The sequence below is a fragment of the Onychostruthus taczanowskii genome, unplaced genomic scaffold (genome assembly GCF_017590055.1).
Source record: "Onychostruthus taczanowskii isolate IOZ18803 unplaced genomic scaffold, ASM1759005v1 scaffold66, whole genome shotgun sequence".
Classification (NCBI taxonomy): Eukaryota; Metazoa; Chordata; class Aves; order Passeriformes; family Passeridae; genus Onychostruthus; species Onychostruthus taczanowskii.
The window spans coordinates 2,917,596-2,936,367 of NW_024504344.1; the positions used below are offsets into that span (position 1 = coordinate 2,917,596).

The following is an 18,772-nucleotide window of genomic DNA, read 5'->3' on the forward strand; positions in this document are numbered from 1 at the left end:
AAATTAAATGCATAACATCCAAAATACACAAGAACCCAGATCTCTGATATTTCACTAGGGAAGTATTTCTAACCATAAGACATAAAAAGGGATATACATTTCTCCATCTGCAACACTGTGTTTAAACAAGTGTTATGCTGCATACAACAAGGTTTCTCATCCAATACTAGTTTAAATCCACCTAAAATAAAATGTAAAGTTGGAAAGCACCTGAAGTCACTTAGAGATACAATCCAGAGAACATCCTTTGGAAGCTGCTCCTTAGGTGGAAGGTCTGGCAGCACCTCCTGTCAATGGCTGACCAGCATGTTTGAAATCACACAATAAGTACATGTAAAATTACACATTTTTATCTACACAATGCCTGCTCCAATACCATGCTCAAACACTGGCCTGAGGAGTAAGTCAGAATTATAAAGCTAAACAGAACTGCTGCTCATAATCCCTTCCTATTGTATGATTTGTGTCTTCTGCATTCATTATCTGAGAATCACAGTATTATTTTAGTTGGAAAAGACCTATAAGACCATTGAGTCCAAGCATCAACCCAGCACTGCCAAGGCCACCATTAAACCATGTCAACAAGTGTTCCATCTACATATCTTTTGAATATTTCCAGAGACGGGGACTCAAACAGTTCCCTGGGCAGCCTGTTCCAATGCTTAACCATCCTTTTGATGAAGGCATCCTTTCCTAATACCCAATCTAAATCTCTGGAGCAACTGGAGGCCATTTCCTCTTGTCCTGTCCCGTGTTTCCTGGAAGAAGAGCGCAATCCCCACCTGTCTACAACCTCCTGTCGGGCAGTTGTAGAGAGCAATAAGGTCCCACCAGCCTCCTCTCCTCCAGGCATTCAGGGATTCTGGATGATGTTAGCAGAGTCATTTGGTCAAGTTTCCTGCTTGCTTTCATGGCCTTGATACCTGGTGAGTTAAATACAGAACTGCCAAGTGATTTCAGTGCTGTTCAGCAAGAGATCTGCTCTGAGTGCAAATTTTAAATGTTACAACAAAAACAGGCATGTCAGAGCCCAGACCCAAAATTTAAACCTTTCATCCTAAATTCTGTGACTCCATCCAGTAAAAATACTAATAAAACCACAGGATGAATAGGTGAAGGCAGCACTACTACAACACACTTGAAAACTCCATCCTGTAAGAGGGGGGCTTGAATACTGTCATGAACAGACAAGGGGACTGGGAGCAAACACTTTGTTCCACAGAATCACAACCTCTGTGATCACATGATGAAAAGACTGTCATGGTACAAGTAACAGCTTGACTCTTTGCAATATGAGTACAAAAAGTAACAGTTTATAAAGCAGCTGGATAAGTAAGAGAAGCAGTACATTTTTTTGTCACTTCCACTGGAAATGTCTTTGCAGTATTTGCATATATAGTATCACTTTCAAAGAGCAAGTAGCACTAATCCCTTCCTCTTACCAAATCCCCAGCCAGAAATTAAGAAGAAAATCAGACTTCAATATAAACCTGACAAGTCAGAAGTATTTGCAATCTACATTTAAGATTTTTCACTGTTTCCCCTTATTCTACATTATATTTCACAGCCTTGTTATTCACTGGGCTGGTTTTCTATGAAGTCTTATCTAGGCAGGTACTGCAAGATATTTACCTAACAAACCAATAAATACTTTGTTGTCATGGTTTTACCAGGATATGACTCATTGGAACCATGTATTCCAGGGAGCAAATGGCTTCAGTTCACAATTCAAGTGCACTTTTTTGCTTGAGACATCAAGACAGACAGAGCTGTTCCTTTCAAAAGGTCAAACAAAATTAAAGGAAGCATTATAAACCCCCTGAAATCACAGATCTGATTTGCAGGCCTTTATATATGATAAAATGTTTTGTTCCCACCCCCTGCCCTTGTTTTCTGAATTTCCCACACTATTGGTTTTCCATGTCCAGGAAATATTTTTCAAGTGTCTGAGTTTCCATTGGAATCATAAGTCAGAATTAACACGAGACACAAGGCTACAAATTTTGATTTTAACTGATAAAAATATCAGTACTGGTTCCAACTAAAATTCTTTGGGTTTTTTCCAACTTAAGTGACAAAACAGAAGACCACTATTTTTAAGTCATTCAAATTTTTTCTTTGGAGTGGTAAGAGTAGATGGAATTCCTTGGAAAAAACTAACTGCATAATATAAACAAACATCATCCCATACCAGAAAAGGGAAGGGAGAAATTGGAGAGGATAAGCAAATATTCATCATAAACTTGAAAAGTGAAGTTTAAGAAAGGCTGATGACATTCAGAAGTAAGCTACTGAAGAATAAAGATATCTATCCCTGCAAATTGAGATGGTCAGGAGACATTAAGTGACCCTCTGCTGATCCCTGAAGATAAAAATACATATATTTGGATACAAGATCATAGCCTGAAGTCCCATTAGGGGCCTGCTCCAGGTGAAACGCAAGCAGCCACATCTCCTTTGTTCTCAAGTGTATCACAGTCCAGGCAAGAACATTAATGAGACTAAACCAGGTTATAGCAAAGTTTTAAATAAGGGTAACCACATCCACAAGTTAGATTCAAAAGTGCTCCTGAAGTAGCAGGAGATGAATTTTGTTACCTGCCAAAGCCTAAGCAATAGAAAAAAAATAAATTTAATACAGGCTCTCAAACCACCAAGCACAGGGAAAGTTGTAGAAAGGAGGGGAACCAAACCACAGAGAAAAAAATAAGGATCCAACGAGTTATTCTAGCCACACTCAAATGTAAGAAAATTCCAAATATGCATATATATGAGCAGCAGTAATGGCAGAAGCCAGAAATACCAACTACACTGAGGAGTAAAACTGAAATTTTCAAATATAACCATTCACCCTGGAGACGAGGTGTCACAAGGAATCAAAAATATGCAGACCAGAAATAAATTCCTATAATACAAAGAATTCTGTAGCTGTAACTTCTTTACTCCTGCTTTCAGCTAAACTTCTTCAGATTAGGGAATACACCCCTGCAGCAAAGATTTTGTTTTTTTAAGACCCATTTCTTCGGTATTACAGAAAAGCAGAACACGAAAATAGAGAATTATTTTGCTCCAAAAGCCAGCACGTGGGACTGGTCAGATAATTTTCAGCCAAGTGGCTTTGGTAGGTGAGAAAACACCTTGCAAACTCCTCCCATGTAGAATAAATTAATTGCTGCACACATCTGCCCACCTCTGTACCCTCGGGCTGAATGGAAGGACCATGAACAGGCTGTCAGAGAAAAACCAATTCCAGAAGGCTCAGGGAAAAAAAACAACCAAGAAATTCTGGTTTAACACCCACTGTTTAACAATGAGGATTTTCAGTAAGAATTACAAGGAAACAACAACAACAAAATCTCATCTTGACCTGCTTTACCCAGAATAAAACTCAGTGTGAAATTGAAATAATTAACTGTTGTACATACCCTAAGTAGACTTTCCAGCTCTCAGCAGCAGGTGCTCAATACAGGATGAAACATGAAATCTGAAACAAATATTTAGAATTCATTAGGGTATTTTCTTAACTAATTTTTAAAGCAGTCCAACATCCAAAAAACTTAAGAACAAATTAACTGATATTCATGTTATGAAGACAAGACAACCACCTGCAGCACACATCCTATTTTACAAGTGCAGATTATTTAGCTGGATGTTCTTTTCTTATGAAAAGAACAAAAAAACCAACCCTAAAACAAAACACAGAAGAAGTTTGTAGAAGCCAGAGACTTGTATTTGAACTCAAAACAGACAAGTTGCCTGAAATGCTGTTTGTCCCATGAAAGCAAACTAAAAATTTCCCAAGTTATATGGACTTGTTCCTTTGAAGAAGGAGGGGGGTTAAAGCATCACAAAATGAACCTTTATTACTGGTAATATACATTTAATAGTAAAAACAAGTGAGTGCTGAAAACTGTAATGAGTGATTCAAAACACTAGCAGCATCCAGATCTAGAATTAGAAAGTGCTTCCCTGGAAAATGAAAAGTGTGGGGGAGGAACCAGAGAAAAGCATTTATCTCCTCAGGGTATGTGCACCACAGGGCAGCCGAGCCAGCTCTCAGCTGAAGTAACAAATATATAGATATTGCTCAATACACATGTAATATTCAAAGTTGTGGGTTTGTTTCTTTAAAAAAAAAATTGATCTATAAGAATTCCAGAGCCAAGTAATGTAGAGTTGAGTGTATTACTTTGCTAGTTGTTTTTCTTCTTTCCCTTTCAAACAAATATATACTATAGAGACAAAGACAGGACCAGTAGAAAGCCCAAGCTTATGTATCCTGCTCTTAAAACTGGATTTCTAAGAACTGTTTTCCAAACTTTATTCACCTTAAATACTTCATTTTCCACACACATAAAGGCCACCAAGATTCCACAAAAAAACTCTCATGAGATAAAGGAATGTAAAAAATTCAAATAACCTCTGCACAGTTTCTCTTAAGGCTTCATCTTAGCTGTAATAAACTGGGTGAGTGGGGGAGAAAAGTGAAATACTTTAATTTTAACATAAAAACCAGAAAAAAGTCACAGCGTTCACCTGAAACAGACATCCACACCATGGAGGGAAAAAAAAATCAGCAAGAACTTGAACTGCTTTTATGGTGCTCCATAAGATGAATGGCACTGCCTCCCAAGCCTGATTTTCTGGTTAACACAGAATCTGCTAAGTCAGGCTGTCCCACCATCTCTGCCAGACTGAGTGGCAAACAACAGCTTTCCCCAGAATCACGCCTGCTCTGAACGTTTCTATGGAATTAGTCATGATTTGGGACAATTTGTAAAAACACTGATAATTAACACAATGGGAATGATATCATGGCAAGTCTTTTATGAAAAGGCAAATTGCTCATTAGACTGTTTCTCAGACTGAGAAACCCGTGCACTTATTGATTTAACTGAAGATGTTTTCTGATAAGGCAAAAACTACTTTTAATTTCCAAGGTCAGTAATAATGACCTTTCCCTGCTCTGGGAAGTTACACCACTAGCACCCTTCAAACACTTGTTAAAGTAATTGTGTAATACCATGGGACTTACATACAGCATCAAAAAAGCACCAAATGCTAGAAAAATATTATTTTAATTGCTGAGGCATCAATAATGCAAACACTTGCAGACATGTTCAATTTTCCACACAAGTTCTCTCACTGATTTTCAATGGAATCACCCACGTGTGTAAAATTCAGTGTACAAATGCATGGCACTGTGATTTGATTTGATGGTGGAAGGCAATCCCACAGGGCAGGTAAAGGGCCTCTCGTTTGCTCTTAGCTGCTTCAAGTAATGCAGTCAGGACAACCCAAACATGGGATCATTTCTTCTCCTTTACACCAAGAGCCTTTGCCAGGCACACCTTCCCAATATTTGTTTTCACAGGTTACTTACTCATTTACTTCATTCAACAATTACTTAGGAAGCAAGAGGTGACAAGAACTCTCCTATGCTAAACTCAAGTCCAAGCAGTTGTAACACTTCTTAAAAGACCCATTAGTCTCCTTCCAACAGAGATAAAATGCTGAAAGCTTCTAAAGTGGTCAAAAGGAAATTAACATAAAAAATGGTTTGGATTGAAGATCTGTGCTTTTGACTTTTTGTAAAAAACAATAATTTAAAAAAATCCATGTATCTTACAAAATGGTTTCTTTAAATGAAATAAACCCAAACAAGTACAACTGCTCATGGAAAAAAAAATTAGAGGGGAGGAGGATTTTTCATAGCTTTTGAAATTTCTCTACCTTTTTCCACATGGGAAAGGTTTTCAGTAAAGTGACAATATTTAAATTTAACAGTCTTTGTGGTGGAAAACTATTCTCTTTTAGACTTTTCCCAACCAGCTGCAAGTCATTCACTTGGTCCAGTTTTGCTTCCTTGTTTTTCCTTATTCTGTTTTATCTACCCTTGTAATACCTTACTCACCTCCTAAAATCAGCACAGAATTCTACCTATTTGTAATTAAAAGTAACTTGTTTGTAGATCTAAATGTCCACATACAAGGCCTGAAAGTTTAAGTTTTATCCTTCAGTATCATTCTATTCCTTCTCTAAGTTGACTCCTTCCCCAAGGACCATTGAGCCATTAGACAATTATCAGCATCCATGAGTAAAAAATCTTCATTTATCTTCTAGGCACGGAGCGCCTTCCTCAGCCTCCTTACATTTCCAGCTATCTTTAAAGCTCTTTGATTGTTCTCTTCACGAAAATTTGTCCTCTTCACTCTTTTCACACCACCAATACCTTCCCAGATTCTCCACTCCATTTCAACACAGCAGTGACCGCAATGACTGCAATCTCCACAAAGCCAAAGATGGACCACTAAAGACCAACATGATTTGTTTCACTTCCCTCTCCTAACCCTGTGTAGTGGTTCCACAAACTGATTCACAGCAACAAAGCAAATAAACAATTTTATGCACTGCAGCGTTTTTATCCTTACAGAACACTTAATCTGGTCTCTGATGACGCCCCTTTGGCTCTGGAGTGAGTCAAAGGAAAACTCCACAAAGATCACAGCAGACAGGAAAGACCTGAGGAGCTCTGTCAGTGCAGGGAAAGAACAGGAACAGCAAGTGTTGGGCACAAGTAATATCTTCTTTAGCAGAGATGGGACAATTATAGCCAAGTTATCTACAGTGTTATTTCTCCTGTAGCTGATCCCTCCGCTATCTTCCACAAACAACTGAATCAAGTGAACTTTGGCAGTCACTGAGCAACCACAAACAAATTTCTATCAGTGAACTGTACACTGTTCATGGGGAATTATTCTCCAGCCACTTGTTTTAAGGAGGCAGAAAGGATTTAAGATTTAATGTTTTCACAAGATAGGAAGTGAAGCATTCCATAGGTCTTTTGAAGAAATGTAGCCTGTATGAACATATATATTTAGGACACAAAAAAAGGGGATGAAGCTGCATCAGGGGGAATTCAGATTGGACTGAAAGGTTCTTCACAGGAAAGGTTCTTCACAGGAAAGGGGATCAGTCACTGGAACAGGCCCCCCAAGGAAGCAGTCATGGCACCAAGCCTTAGTTGGACTCAGTGGTCCTTCTGGGTCCCTTCCAACTTGTACATCCATGCAACCCTAGGTGATCTCACCACTGCCCCACACCTCAAGCAGTGAACTGGGCAGCAGACCTCCCTGGAGCACTTTCAGCAGCATCACCAAAATCACACCCATGCAAAAGAATAATTATAACACAGCCCTGAGTATAATCTATTAACAAATGATCTCAGGAGAAGCCCCAGAACAGTCAGGGCAGTTACTGAATCCTAAACCAACTCAAAAGCACTGTTTGCACAGACAATACTGTGAGGATTTAGTAGTCTTGTTTCAGGATAATTGGCATACAGGCACTAACTTCACCTCACCATTGCATAGTGGTTTGGCCACCAGAAGAATATAATCCATAAAGCAGAATCTGGACACCTCACTGGACCCAAACAGAGCCTAAGCACATCACCCCTCAACACAGCCCCCTACGGCACTGTCAGCTGCACCACCAGTACTCCTGCAGAAATTTTTAACCAGGTTGTTGTAACTTAATTGTGGAAAGAAGTACAAACATCAATAAGATCTCAGCTCCATATCATACCACAAACACATGCAAAAAAACAAAAAAATCACTCCCTATTCAGATGAACCATCAGATAAAATCAGCTAGAAAGACAGAGCTTTAACAACATAGAACACAAGTTCAACATAACACTTCAAACTGCTGTAACAAAGACTCAGTCCAAAAACCTATCATATTTCAAGCAACAGCTGTGCATTAAGTGCTCACATTATATGCACATGGGCACCGCTCTCCCCCTCCCCACTTCATTTTGACTGTGCTCCAAATCCTTTCTCAAACTCACTACTTTCATCTTGCCTTTCCAAAACTAATGTCGACCCAGCTACCCACAAGGTCTTGCCTTGTTTTTTTACTTCTAGCAACTTCAAGAGTAAGGTATTCACAGAAGTGTGCTTTAAGTACATTTATTTTCACAACTTGTGCAGTCCTCACCCTTTTTGTACTTTCACTCTATGATCTCTTCCTCGGTATAATATGACCAATGTTCCCACTCCCACTTGAGAATACTGGTGGCTCAGTGTCTATTTCCACAGAGGTACCAACGGCTTTTGAAAGAGGGAACTTCAATGCAATCCCCATTTAACACCAAAAAGCCACACAGATAAATACATTACAGAACTCCAAAATCTGTTTCCTAGGAAGGGAAGCTCTGTTCAATACTCTTCAGATTGTGAAAACAGTTTAAAGGTTTTGTTTGCCTTTAAGAGAAGAAAAAGCTGATTCAGTTGTAAAATGAAGCCAATGTTACATACTCCTGTCTCGAAGAATTCCCTCTCCTCTCCTGATGAAAGGAGAGCAAGGCCCAACACTGGCTGCTGGAAGCCCCGAAACAGGGAACAGCGTGAGAGGAGCACAAAGAAACCCCCCCTCCACTGAGCTGAATCAGCAGGGGCTGGGAGCCTGTGACACAACTCAACTCGGGCTTCATTCAAATCCTCATCTGAGGATTAATCGTGTGCTGCACACCAGCTTCCTCTAAAGGGGCCTAATCTTCCAAAAAAATCACTTGGTTATTTAATAAATTCATGTAGGTAGCAAATTCCCAGAGTACCAAAGCTCAATTTCTTATACAAATGAAATACTGTCAGGAACTCCAGGCAGGAAATGGAATAAAAGTGAATTCAGTGTTACATCCCACTCTTTCTGACTCCACTTTCTGACTAAGTTTTACAGAGGTTCTGACTGATATTTTTTTTCTATCCACAACCCAAGAAATAGAGGGACTAAACTCAATTTAATTTCTACAAAGTGTTTGAGAAAGACCAGGTCACAATATTCCCCCCAAAAAACACATCCCATATACTTTTTTCCACTATTTCTCTTATAAACTTCAATCCTCAAATTGTACCATCAAAATACGTGGGCAAAATAAAAATAGTATTTTTCACCCATGGAAATGGATTGATTTTTCCTGAAAACCATTGATTAATATATATAAAACAATGTCTGTTCATATTCACTAGGGAGTACAGTAACTGCAATCCTCCTTAGTGGAGATTGCCCTCAGCCACCAGTCGCAATCCCACAATTCACAAAGACAATCCTAAACAAGAAAACCAGTTTTTAGAAATGATTAAACAGGTTTTAATGCAGATGACAAGAAAAAGGCTTCCCTTTACTTCCACACCAATTGAGGGGTACTTAAATGACATTCATTCCCCCAGACCACAGCAGTTTACACAGATTTCCACACATTGTATAGATCCACACTCTTAGATTCACCTTTTAGCTTAAAGGCACCGTGAAAACTCAGATGCAGCAGTGAAGTGTTAATTTCAACACCTTCTGCCTCTAATTTTATCCTAGTGATTAAAAAGCATACCAGACCCATGCATTTTCTCTACCCTAAGGATCATCTCAAATGCAGGCTGCTCCATGAATCCCAGCTTTCAGCAGCAGCTGTACCAGGTACAGCCAGCCAGGATTACATTTTGTCTTCACATATATTTCCACTAAAGATTACTTAGTTTTGCTTTCCAATCTGAGTAGCAACTTGCTCCTTTCATGGCAAAATGCAGAGAAACCTTCTGAATTGCTTTAAAAAAGATTCATTTGAGTTATGATTAAGACAAAGCCTAGTGGTAAAACATCAAATACAAACTATCATGGTGAAGACTGAAAGACTGACAGAAAAACAGAGAAAAGTCAACAGAAGTTCCTTTTATTCTCAAAACAAAGCTCATCTTATTAGTATATAATACTATATTGTAACTAATTAAAGGGCAATAGTAAAAGAAATAAGAAAAGTCATCCTAAGACCACTGTAACAACTTGTTTGTAGTTTAAAAGTCTTGCATGCTTTCCTCCCTGAAATTAGATGAAACAGCAGCTAAACTGATTGTTGTAATATCAGTAACCAGTTCATAATGCTGTTTTCCAAGCCCTACATAGGTAACATCTGCAGAAGAACATGACAGTTTCATTTGCAGGAAAGTTCTTCTCCCCATGACCTTTCCAGCCTTCCACAAAGGAAACACAACTTGCTTTGCCTGGGACAGATTCACATCAGAGCTGCACAGTCTCAGACAACTGCAGAGGTCACAGGAGCTCAGAGAGGATTCTCCGCTGCTGGGGTTACCTGCTGTCAGCTACCTTTTGATTATCACCATAATTCTGTAAATAACAGCCCCACATTCTTTAACTGCTCTCATCACTAAAATCAGTGCTGGACAGGAGTCAAGAAGTCACCTTGTCAGGCTGCCACTCCTCAGGTAAGAATGAACAGCATCTCCTTTCTCACAGATGCCTAATTTGTTCTTGAAGATTGCCAGCGATGAGTCCCTTCCCTAATCTATTCCATTGGTTTGTTATTATTGGAATTAGAAGTCTTCCTCCCCAAGCAGCAACCCAAGTCTTTGGTCCCATTATTTAAGTCAATTAATTCTCACTTTAGTCCCTGTAATCCTTTATCATCTTTATCTTTGTAGTAGCATAATGCATGGGAATAACTTAACATCTTATCTCTTGTTAAGTCTTAGCATCTTAATCTGTTCAGTTCTTGGAAGTCATATTCTCAGGCATCTGCTACTAAAAGCATCCAAAAAAAAAAACCCCTTCTTGAAGTCCAGTGCCCAAAACTGAACAGAATTCTAATTAAATCCTACCAATGCTGAATCCAGCAGAAAAATTATTATTTACCTCCCTGCTACACCACAGCAGAACATTTCTTTACCTGCACCAGCAGAGGTTAATCACAAACTGAGCACTCATCAATCAATAACTTGCACACCCCAGTTTACTCAGCTCTTGCAGGATTTTAAAAGCATATTTTGAGCAGAACATTTGAGCACCAAAATTCAAAACGCACTAAACACGGAGTAGTAACAGAGGGTGTAGAGCCGAACAAGTGCAGAAAGCAGTGGCTTTGTGATTTATACAAACTGAAGTGGAAATGACAAGACAATTAATAAACTAACTGAAATCTAGAAGCCTCTAGGATATAGTGCTTAAGCCTGAAATAGAAAATGAGAGCTGATAAAAATTCAGAATTACTTCTTTAGCCATTAATTAACAGTGTTCCCATAATGGAGCTGTTAACACCAGAGTAAGAACTGAAACTGTAATTTGTAACATTTGCAAAGAGCTTTACTGAGAGCGAGAGACCAACACATGTCAGCAGTCTGTGAAGGTTTCCTGGGTGAAAGCTGGCAATGGAAAACAAGTTAAAAATGTAACAATATTAAATAGTTTTTGATATAATTAAAAATGGAACTCAAGCAATTTTAAAACTTTCCAACTTGTGGCTCATGAATTGGGAAGTACAATTCTATATACATATTACCTATCAGCCCTTTTTCTACCATACTTGTAAAATGAAATGTATTTTATTTAGCAAATACAGTTCTGTGTGAGGCATGATGAGGGGGGCAAGGAGCACACTGACAAGCAGGAATTAACTGCTATGGCCACGCCAAGGTTCATTCCAAGCTCTAAGGTGGCACCTTAAATTAACAGCTTGGATCCAAAATCACAGTTTGTGCTTCTCTGGGCGATGGGCACTTCAAACCCTCCACAGGAAGCACCTCAGAACTGAGCTGGTTCTGTGCCAGGGCTCACTGTCCTTATATTAAAGGGAAATAAACAACAGCACGACAGCTGAATTAATCCACCATTGAAAGGAAAAGAAGAAGCCACAAGAGGAGAAATAAAATGAGTCCCAACTTCTGATACTGTGGCTGTGTAGTTGCCTGCACCACTGGATGACAAAACCGACATTATCAGGCATGAAGGGTCCTAGACAGTGGCAAAAATACAATACCACCTCCATCAAGTTCTGGAATTTGGGAGGGGGGAAAGGGTGAAGAAAGAGGGGTAAGGACTTGTACCAAACTAAAGTAGAAAGCTCACCTCTTTACAAAAAGTTAGTTCCAACAACTGAATGACAAAGGTACCTGTTATACATCCCTTTTGTGCCTACACTGGGAAAACCATTATGAATTAACTCTGCCTATAAAGAGCTTCCACTACAAGAGCAGCAAAGGGGATGGAGGAGGAGACTGCTAAAACCTGAAGTACACCCAGGCATAAAAGAACCATAAGAGCATTCAGCCACCAGCAAAAGGAATTTCTGCTTGAAAAGTGTATTAGAAACAGCAGGGGAAAAAAATGGTAAACAGCTTGGTTGGTTAACCAAAAATAAAAAGGAACTGTACTCTTTTAAACACTAACTTTATTTTTCTTCTTTCTGTATTAACCTTTACTTGAAAAAAAGCAGGCAATAAAAATGCCAGCATACTAACCCAGAACACAGACTATTTGCCCCTCTGAAGACAGAAATATTGGAACTGCCCAGTTCAAAAAGAAATCAAGAGCAGATACCTATGTGCAAGTAAGAAAATGGTGGCAGATTTTATGTTTTCACACTATCTTTCATAAAAAAGAATTTAAAAGATTGCCTGAAATCAGTAAGAGGAAATTCTCTTTTGAACATCACAGTATTTCTGAATCTCAAAGCTGCAGAGTATTACTGAGAATAAATCTGCCTCAGCATTCATGCTGAACATAAAACCTACAACAGACAGGATGAAACAGGTATTGATTGATGTAAATCTCCACCACTGGGTGTAACTCAGACTTTGGGATTTCTAAGTCTCTTACCAGTACCTTCAACAGAGTAATCTTGGATGCACTGCTAGGAAATTACCTATTTATTAAATGCTGATGGAACAGAGACCTTACTGGCTACTGTACATCTCATGGATTGTATCACTGAAGATTCCAGGCAGTGCTTAAGGCCTGGGAAAAGAAGTGGATACCTGGCTAAAAAGGTGCATTCACAGCTGCAAAACACATCATTTAACTCATTCTGAGCCTCTGCTAAACTAAACTTCTGGTTTTGCCCTGAAACCTAATTATTTGCAGCAAGAAAACAGGAAACAAGATTAAAAAAAAAAAAAAAAAAGAAAAAAATCTTCTGCTGCTTCAAATTCTTCCGACAAACTTCAATGGGACTACAGGAAAAATTATCTCTGCCTTCCAAAGACACTTTAGAGGCTCAGATAGTCTGCTCCCTCTCTCCTCCTCCAAACCAAAATAAAACAAAAGCAGGAATTGTGAATGTCTATGTGTGGGCAAACAATGCAAGGCTCAAGCATGGCAGCAGGAAGCAGGAGCAGTTCAGAGTCAGCAGAGCCCTCTGACCCCTTTCTCACTGTCCCAAGCACTGGAACAGCTTCAGCTCAGTCATTTCTATCTCTGCAAAGCCAACAAGTGCCTCATTTAAGGACTCTTGACACATACACAGGGTAAATATTCAAAATTTACTATTCAACATAGCTGGATCGACAGCAGTGGCTGCAGGACACTGATGCAGAGGGTTTGCTTATACACTTCTGGGCAAAAGGAAGGAAATTATTCTAGGGTCTTGAATTGAGTTAAATTATAGTTCCATGAGCAGGGAAAGAGCCAATATTAGAAGGATTAAATCTAAACTGACCTATACTACACTGTTACCAACATGGAACTCAGCAGGAAAATGAAACAGAGTTGAGTGCTTGTCAGGTTGCCTTCCCAGAAGAAAAACAAAAAGTAATGCTTCCACGAAACAGGGAGCTAACAAAAACTACTTACAACTCCTTTCATATGCCCGTTCTGCACTGAACATGACAAAAAGGGGCAGAGGAGTAATGCAGAAAAACAGAGGGGAGAAAAAAAGTCCTGAGGTCATAGGCAAAAAAGGAAATCCAATCCAGGAGAGTTTTGCCAGTCCAGCCATGCACTGCTGCAGAGCTGAAGAACATTTAAATACACCCAGAATGCAGAGTAGTGCAGGTGAATCAGGTTCCCTAACAAAGCCTGCTGCCTTCAGCACTCGTTAATTACCTCTTCCATTTGGATTTTTACCTGACAGAAGTTGCGTTCAAACCCTGTACACCAGATTTCAGAAACTATCTTCCATTTTCTTCCTAATCCATGAACCACTGACACCACCACTGAGCTGCATCTCCACGATTCAAGCACTGTCAGAACCAGAGAAAAATCAGTTTCTGTGGTTCTCCTGTCACCTCAGAAACTTTTTCTTCCACACCCGATTCCCCAAGTTAACTCCCTCCGACAACACATCCCTCTGATGTGCTGAAAGGTGTTTGAACTGCTGAAATTTGCATGGAGATGCTTGGAAAGCTACCACACACCTGGGCAACCACAGCTGTCTCTCTTGTGTCTGCTTTAATACAAATCCAGAAAACCAGATCAAGCCACACAAAGTTTTTTGTGCTTTTGGTTGTTTGATTATATTTTTGTGGGTTTTTTTTTAAATAAAAGCCCTAACATTCAGAAGTCTGCCCAAATACAAGATTTTTATCCCAGCATCAGGAGCACAGCGCTGGACAAGCAATCAACTCCTACATGAAGAAGCTTGTACAGTGGAAAAACCACAGAATTTATACAGGAATGGGACAGGGAACATAAAAATTTAGGCCTACAACCCCAAACACACAGGTTTCTAAACTGTTCAGCCCCTAAATAACCACTTTTTTTGGATAGTTTTTCTTATTAACCATCAACCACTGCCTGAATATGGAGAGCAGGACATGAGGAACAAAAGCTTTCAGAAAGATCTACTCCACCATCTCCATAGAAGTCCTTCCTCTCCTACACCCAAAAATCCCCTATATAAACCCAGGTATCTGTCTGGACACCACATTTTCCACTTGATTTCCCATTCTTGCAGCTTCCTGTCTTTGTGACAGACACAATAAACCACATTCATTGAACACTGGTAGAACACACAACTTTCAAGGCTTTTAAGTGGCATTATATACAAACCAAGAGACTCACTTGAAATTGCTAACAATTTATAAATTCTGCTCTTGCATTAATCTGCATCAACGTTCTAGGTTTGTTTGGGTTTTTTCCCCCAAATATTTAGAATAAAAAAAGACAGCTTTTAGCACATATGTATCCTACAGAAGTTACCATTCAGGGAGACAAGGATCACTGTAGTTCAGGTGCTAAACAAATGCATTCTGAATTGACTTTTAGAGTGTTTTTCCATCATTTCTGCTCTTATTCTAAACAGGAACTCAAAGTGATGCGGTAAGAATTTCTTTGTTGCAGTTTTTAAAATTCTGACCTGTAATTAAAATCTTTTTAAGAAATTAAGTCAATATGTCCACTTTCTCCGTGGTACTTGAAATTTCAGAATGACACTAACATGAGATGAGAGGAAACACACATTTAGTCTGGAAACCACATCTGATGGAGCTAAATATCAGTCACACCAGGAAACAGATCTGGAATATGAATTCCAGTACGAATTCCTTTTCAAGCACCTTCTGCCCAGTTACTGACATTTATCCAGAATGTGAAAATACACTTTAGGCAGTAATCTACATAAAATGTAAAGGTTCAAAGGTCCAATTTAAGACAAATAAAACCACATGAGACTATTCAAATCTTGTGTGTTTTTATAGAGATTTAACAGCAAAATTACAACCCATTTATAGCTACCAATATTATTCAAAACTACACTTTGAGAAGACAAAGTTCTTTTTCACAGGGAAAAGCATTTTTACGTAAATCCTAAAAGATGTAAAATGAATGGGAAAAGCCTGTATTGCTATTATTAATATAATATCAAAATAAAGACCATACTACTACACACAGCAGTTACTGCCAGGGGAAAAAAAATCATTTTGTTATACAAATGGCAAGAAATAAATTATTTATTCTTTAGTTACCCTCCTAGAAGAGGAAAATACAATCCACCACATTCATGGATGCATGAAAAAAACAGAACACAATCCCCTAAACCATCAAAGCCACCTCTTGTACTACTTAATCTCTAGAAAACACTCCTGCTTTTCTCTCCTCCTATCATCCTCCCCAAAATATCTATTAGCTTGGTGGAGTTCATAATACTGAGAGTTCCCATTCAATTATTACTCATATGGCAAACCATTATATTACAAAAAAAAAAAGCCCTTTCCACGACAGGTAACACACTCTGAAGCAAAGTCACATCACTAGATGTTGAAAGAATTTTTAAAGCTATTTCAGCAAATTACACATTCAAGACATGAATGTTATTCTAAGAATATTCCTTTCTGGATAAAGTATTCCAATAAGCTACTAGTTGATTGCTGTGTCACTACACATGCTTAGTACCTTTAAAACCCAAGGCTGAGGCCAAAAACAGCAAAGAGCTTTTGACAAATAAGCACTATGTCATTTTCCTTTCATGTATACATTTTAACCTTCCTGCAAAACAAAAGGTCAACCAACACAAACACCAATCCCAGCCATGTTCCACAAAAACTGCATTTAAGACATAGTAGTACAAAAGACAAATTAATTTCAGAACTGTTTTTCTCTTGTTGAGTTACCTGTAGAGTTTTACAGTCCAGTGAGAGAATTTGTCCAGCAACCAGTGTCTCTTCCCTTTTTGTTCTGTTAACAGGATCTCAGATTTTAGGTCCATTAAATTTCCTGCACAGATTGATCTCAAAGATACACACACACATTCTGTACAGAATCTCAGCCACAAATCCTGCTCTGAAATCCCAGGGCTGTGTTCCCCATCCACAAATCACACCACACAGGCAAAGGTGTTCCCACAAAGAGGGCAGGGTAACAAAACCCCTGATTTCAGGGGTAACAAAAACAGGGACAGGTGGAGAAAGGAAGTGGTGGAATTTTGGATGTGGACAACATCAATGAGACAACCAACTGTTCCAAATAACTGCGTAACATTTAATATTTTCTGGCTCCAATCCAGTTGTACTCCTGACCTTACCTAGAGAACCAGGGACGATAAAGGCAGATTAGCTTCGAGGAATGTGGGACTTTTTCAATTAATCCAGGAGGGGGAAAAAAATACATCAAACAACCTAATGCCAAAGGAGTGTGACTTTTAAAGGGACACTGCAATACGATCTCACTCTTACACTAACATTTGCATTAAATATTTCAATATGAATTCCCAAATGCTTCTCTTTACAAGCGAACTTTTTGTTTAATGCCTTTACTAGAGCACTGCTCTTACCCCATGAAACTGCCAAAAACTGGGCTCCAGGCTGACGCTGCTCCAGTGCCAGGGCCTGCAGCATACGCTGCTCCCAGAGCACTGGAACAGGACTGACTGTGAGGCAGCTAACACAGAAACAACACAGCCAACACTCTTTCAGACAGAAAACAACAAAAAAAGAACGGGAAAGCAAAGAGTAAAGTCTACCCCTTGTCACAAAAAAGCATCATCAGAGCACAGGAGGTCTGGGAAGAGATGTGAGAACTGGACACGTACAGCATATGCTTCACAATTAGTTGTGGGGATTTAAGGAGAACGAGTCTCTGTTACAGCTGCAATTCTCACTGTACTCCAAAATCAGGTTTACAACCGGAAAAAGAAAAAATATCACATTTCTCCAAGAAGTGCAAAGGCTCCTCTGTGTGATCCAACTTCTGCGGCACCACCGGGCCGACACGAGCCGCGCTGAGGGGACGCCGCTGCCCTTCCCCGCCGGGGGCTGTCCCTGGTCAAGGGACCGGAGCGCTGCCCCGGTTCTTTTTGGGTCACACGGTCCCAGCGAGCGCAGTACCAGAACAAACCAAAAATAAACCCCCAAAGCCCACACACCTAAAAAAAGCCCTAAAGAGAAGAAACCTCAACCACTTCCCCTGCGCTACCGCTCCGGCTCCAAAAGGCAGCCACGGATTTACGCGCTCGCCTGAGGAGGGGAAGGGGCAAAGCCAGGCGGCCCGGCTCCGGCAGCGAGGGGACACCTCCTCCTCCTCCCTTCCCTTTCCCTTTGTTTACTTTACGGACCGTCCCGCTCCACCTCGCCGCCTCCCGATACATCCGGTGGGACCGGCCGGGACTGCGGGGCGGGCAGGGCGCAGGGGGCGGCCGGATCCCCCGGGGTGGAGGACGGGGCAGGCGGGGCAGCAGATGACCTCTCCCCGCAGCCTCCTCCTCTGCCATCCCCTTCCCATCCTGCCTTCCCGCGGAGGGAAGCGGCTATGCCCGGAGAGACCCCCAGACCACCGCGCCGTGCCTCCTGCGCCCCGGTGTCCGCGGCAGCCCCTCCCCGGGGACACAGGAACGGGCGGCACCAGGGACAATCCTCCCTTCCCTGCGGAGCCGCCGCCGCTCCCCGAGCCGGGGGCTGGGGCGAGGGACACGGAAGGAGACGCCGCTGCCCCCCTACACCCCCTCCCCGTGATGTAAATCGGGGCCGCTTCGCCCGCCCCCTCCCCGGGCAGCGCTCGCCGCCGGCACTCACCGCGCTGCGGGCACGGCCGCCTCCAGCGCAGCGGCGAAGACAAGCCGCGGTGGAGGAGGAGGAGGACGAAGAGGAGGAGAAGGCTCCGGAGGGTCTGCGCGGGCAGTGCCGCCTCCCTCCTCCTCCCCTCCCTCCCTCCGTCCCTCTCTCCCCGCCCTCCCGGCGCGCTGCACCATGGGATGCGGCGCTGCCCCCCCCAACATGGCTCTGGGGGGGTCACGGTGCCGCCCCTCAGGGAGCGAGGCGGGGGAGGTGGGGAGGGCGCGTCCCGTCCCCGCGCCCGCCTCAAGGGCTCTCCCTTCCCTGCTTCTTTCCTTCCCCGAGGCAGCGCAGAACCTGACGGGAAGAGGCGAAGTTTAACCCGTTGTCCTGGCTCAGTGGCACCGGCTGGCACAGCTGTTCTCTTGTTCCAACACTGGGATATTCCGGTTGTGGAGCGTCCCTCCCTGGAGCTGTCCCTGTGCCTGTGCTCTGGGATGGCC

General features: G+C 41.2%; 1 protein-coding gene across 3 annotated transcripts in view; it reads right to left on the reverse strand.

Annotated features, from left to right (window-relative positions):
- PTK2 (protein tyrosine kinase 2) overlaps positions 1-18,555 on the reverse strand; it is a 190,131-nt gene extending 171,576 nt beyond the window's left edge. For all 3 annotated transcript variants that reach the window (XM_041420831.1, XM_041420829.1, XM_041420830.1), the window contains exons 1-2: positions 18,291-18,555; positions 3,426-3,484 (exon numbers count right to left, since the gene is read on the reverse strand). The gene's annotated coding sequence lies outside the window, so the exon portion shown is untranslated. The remainder of the gene's footprint in view (positions 1-3,425; positions 3,485-18,290) is intronic.
- Between the last annotated feature and the right edge of the window lie 217 nt (positions 18,556-18,772).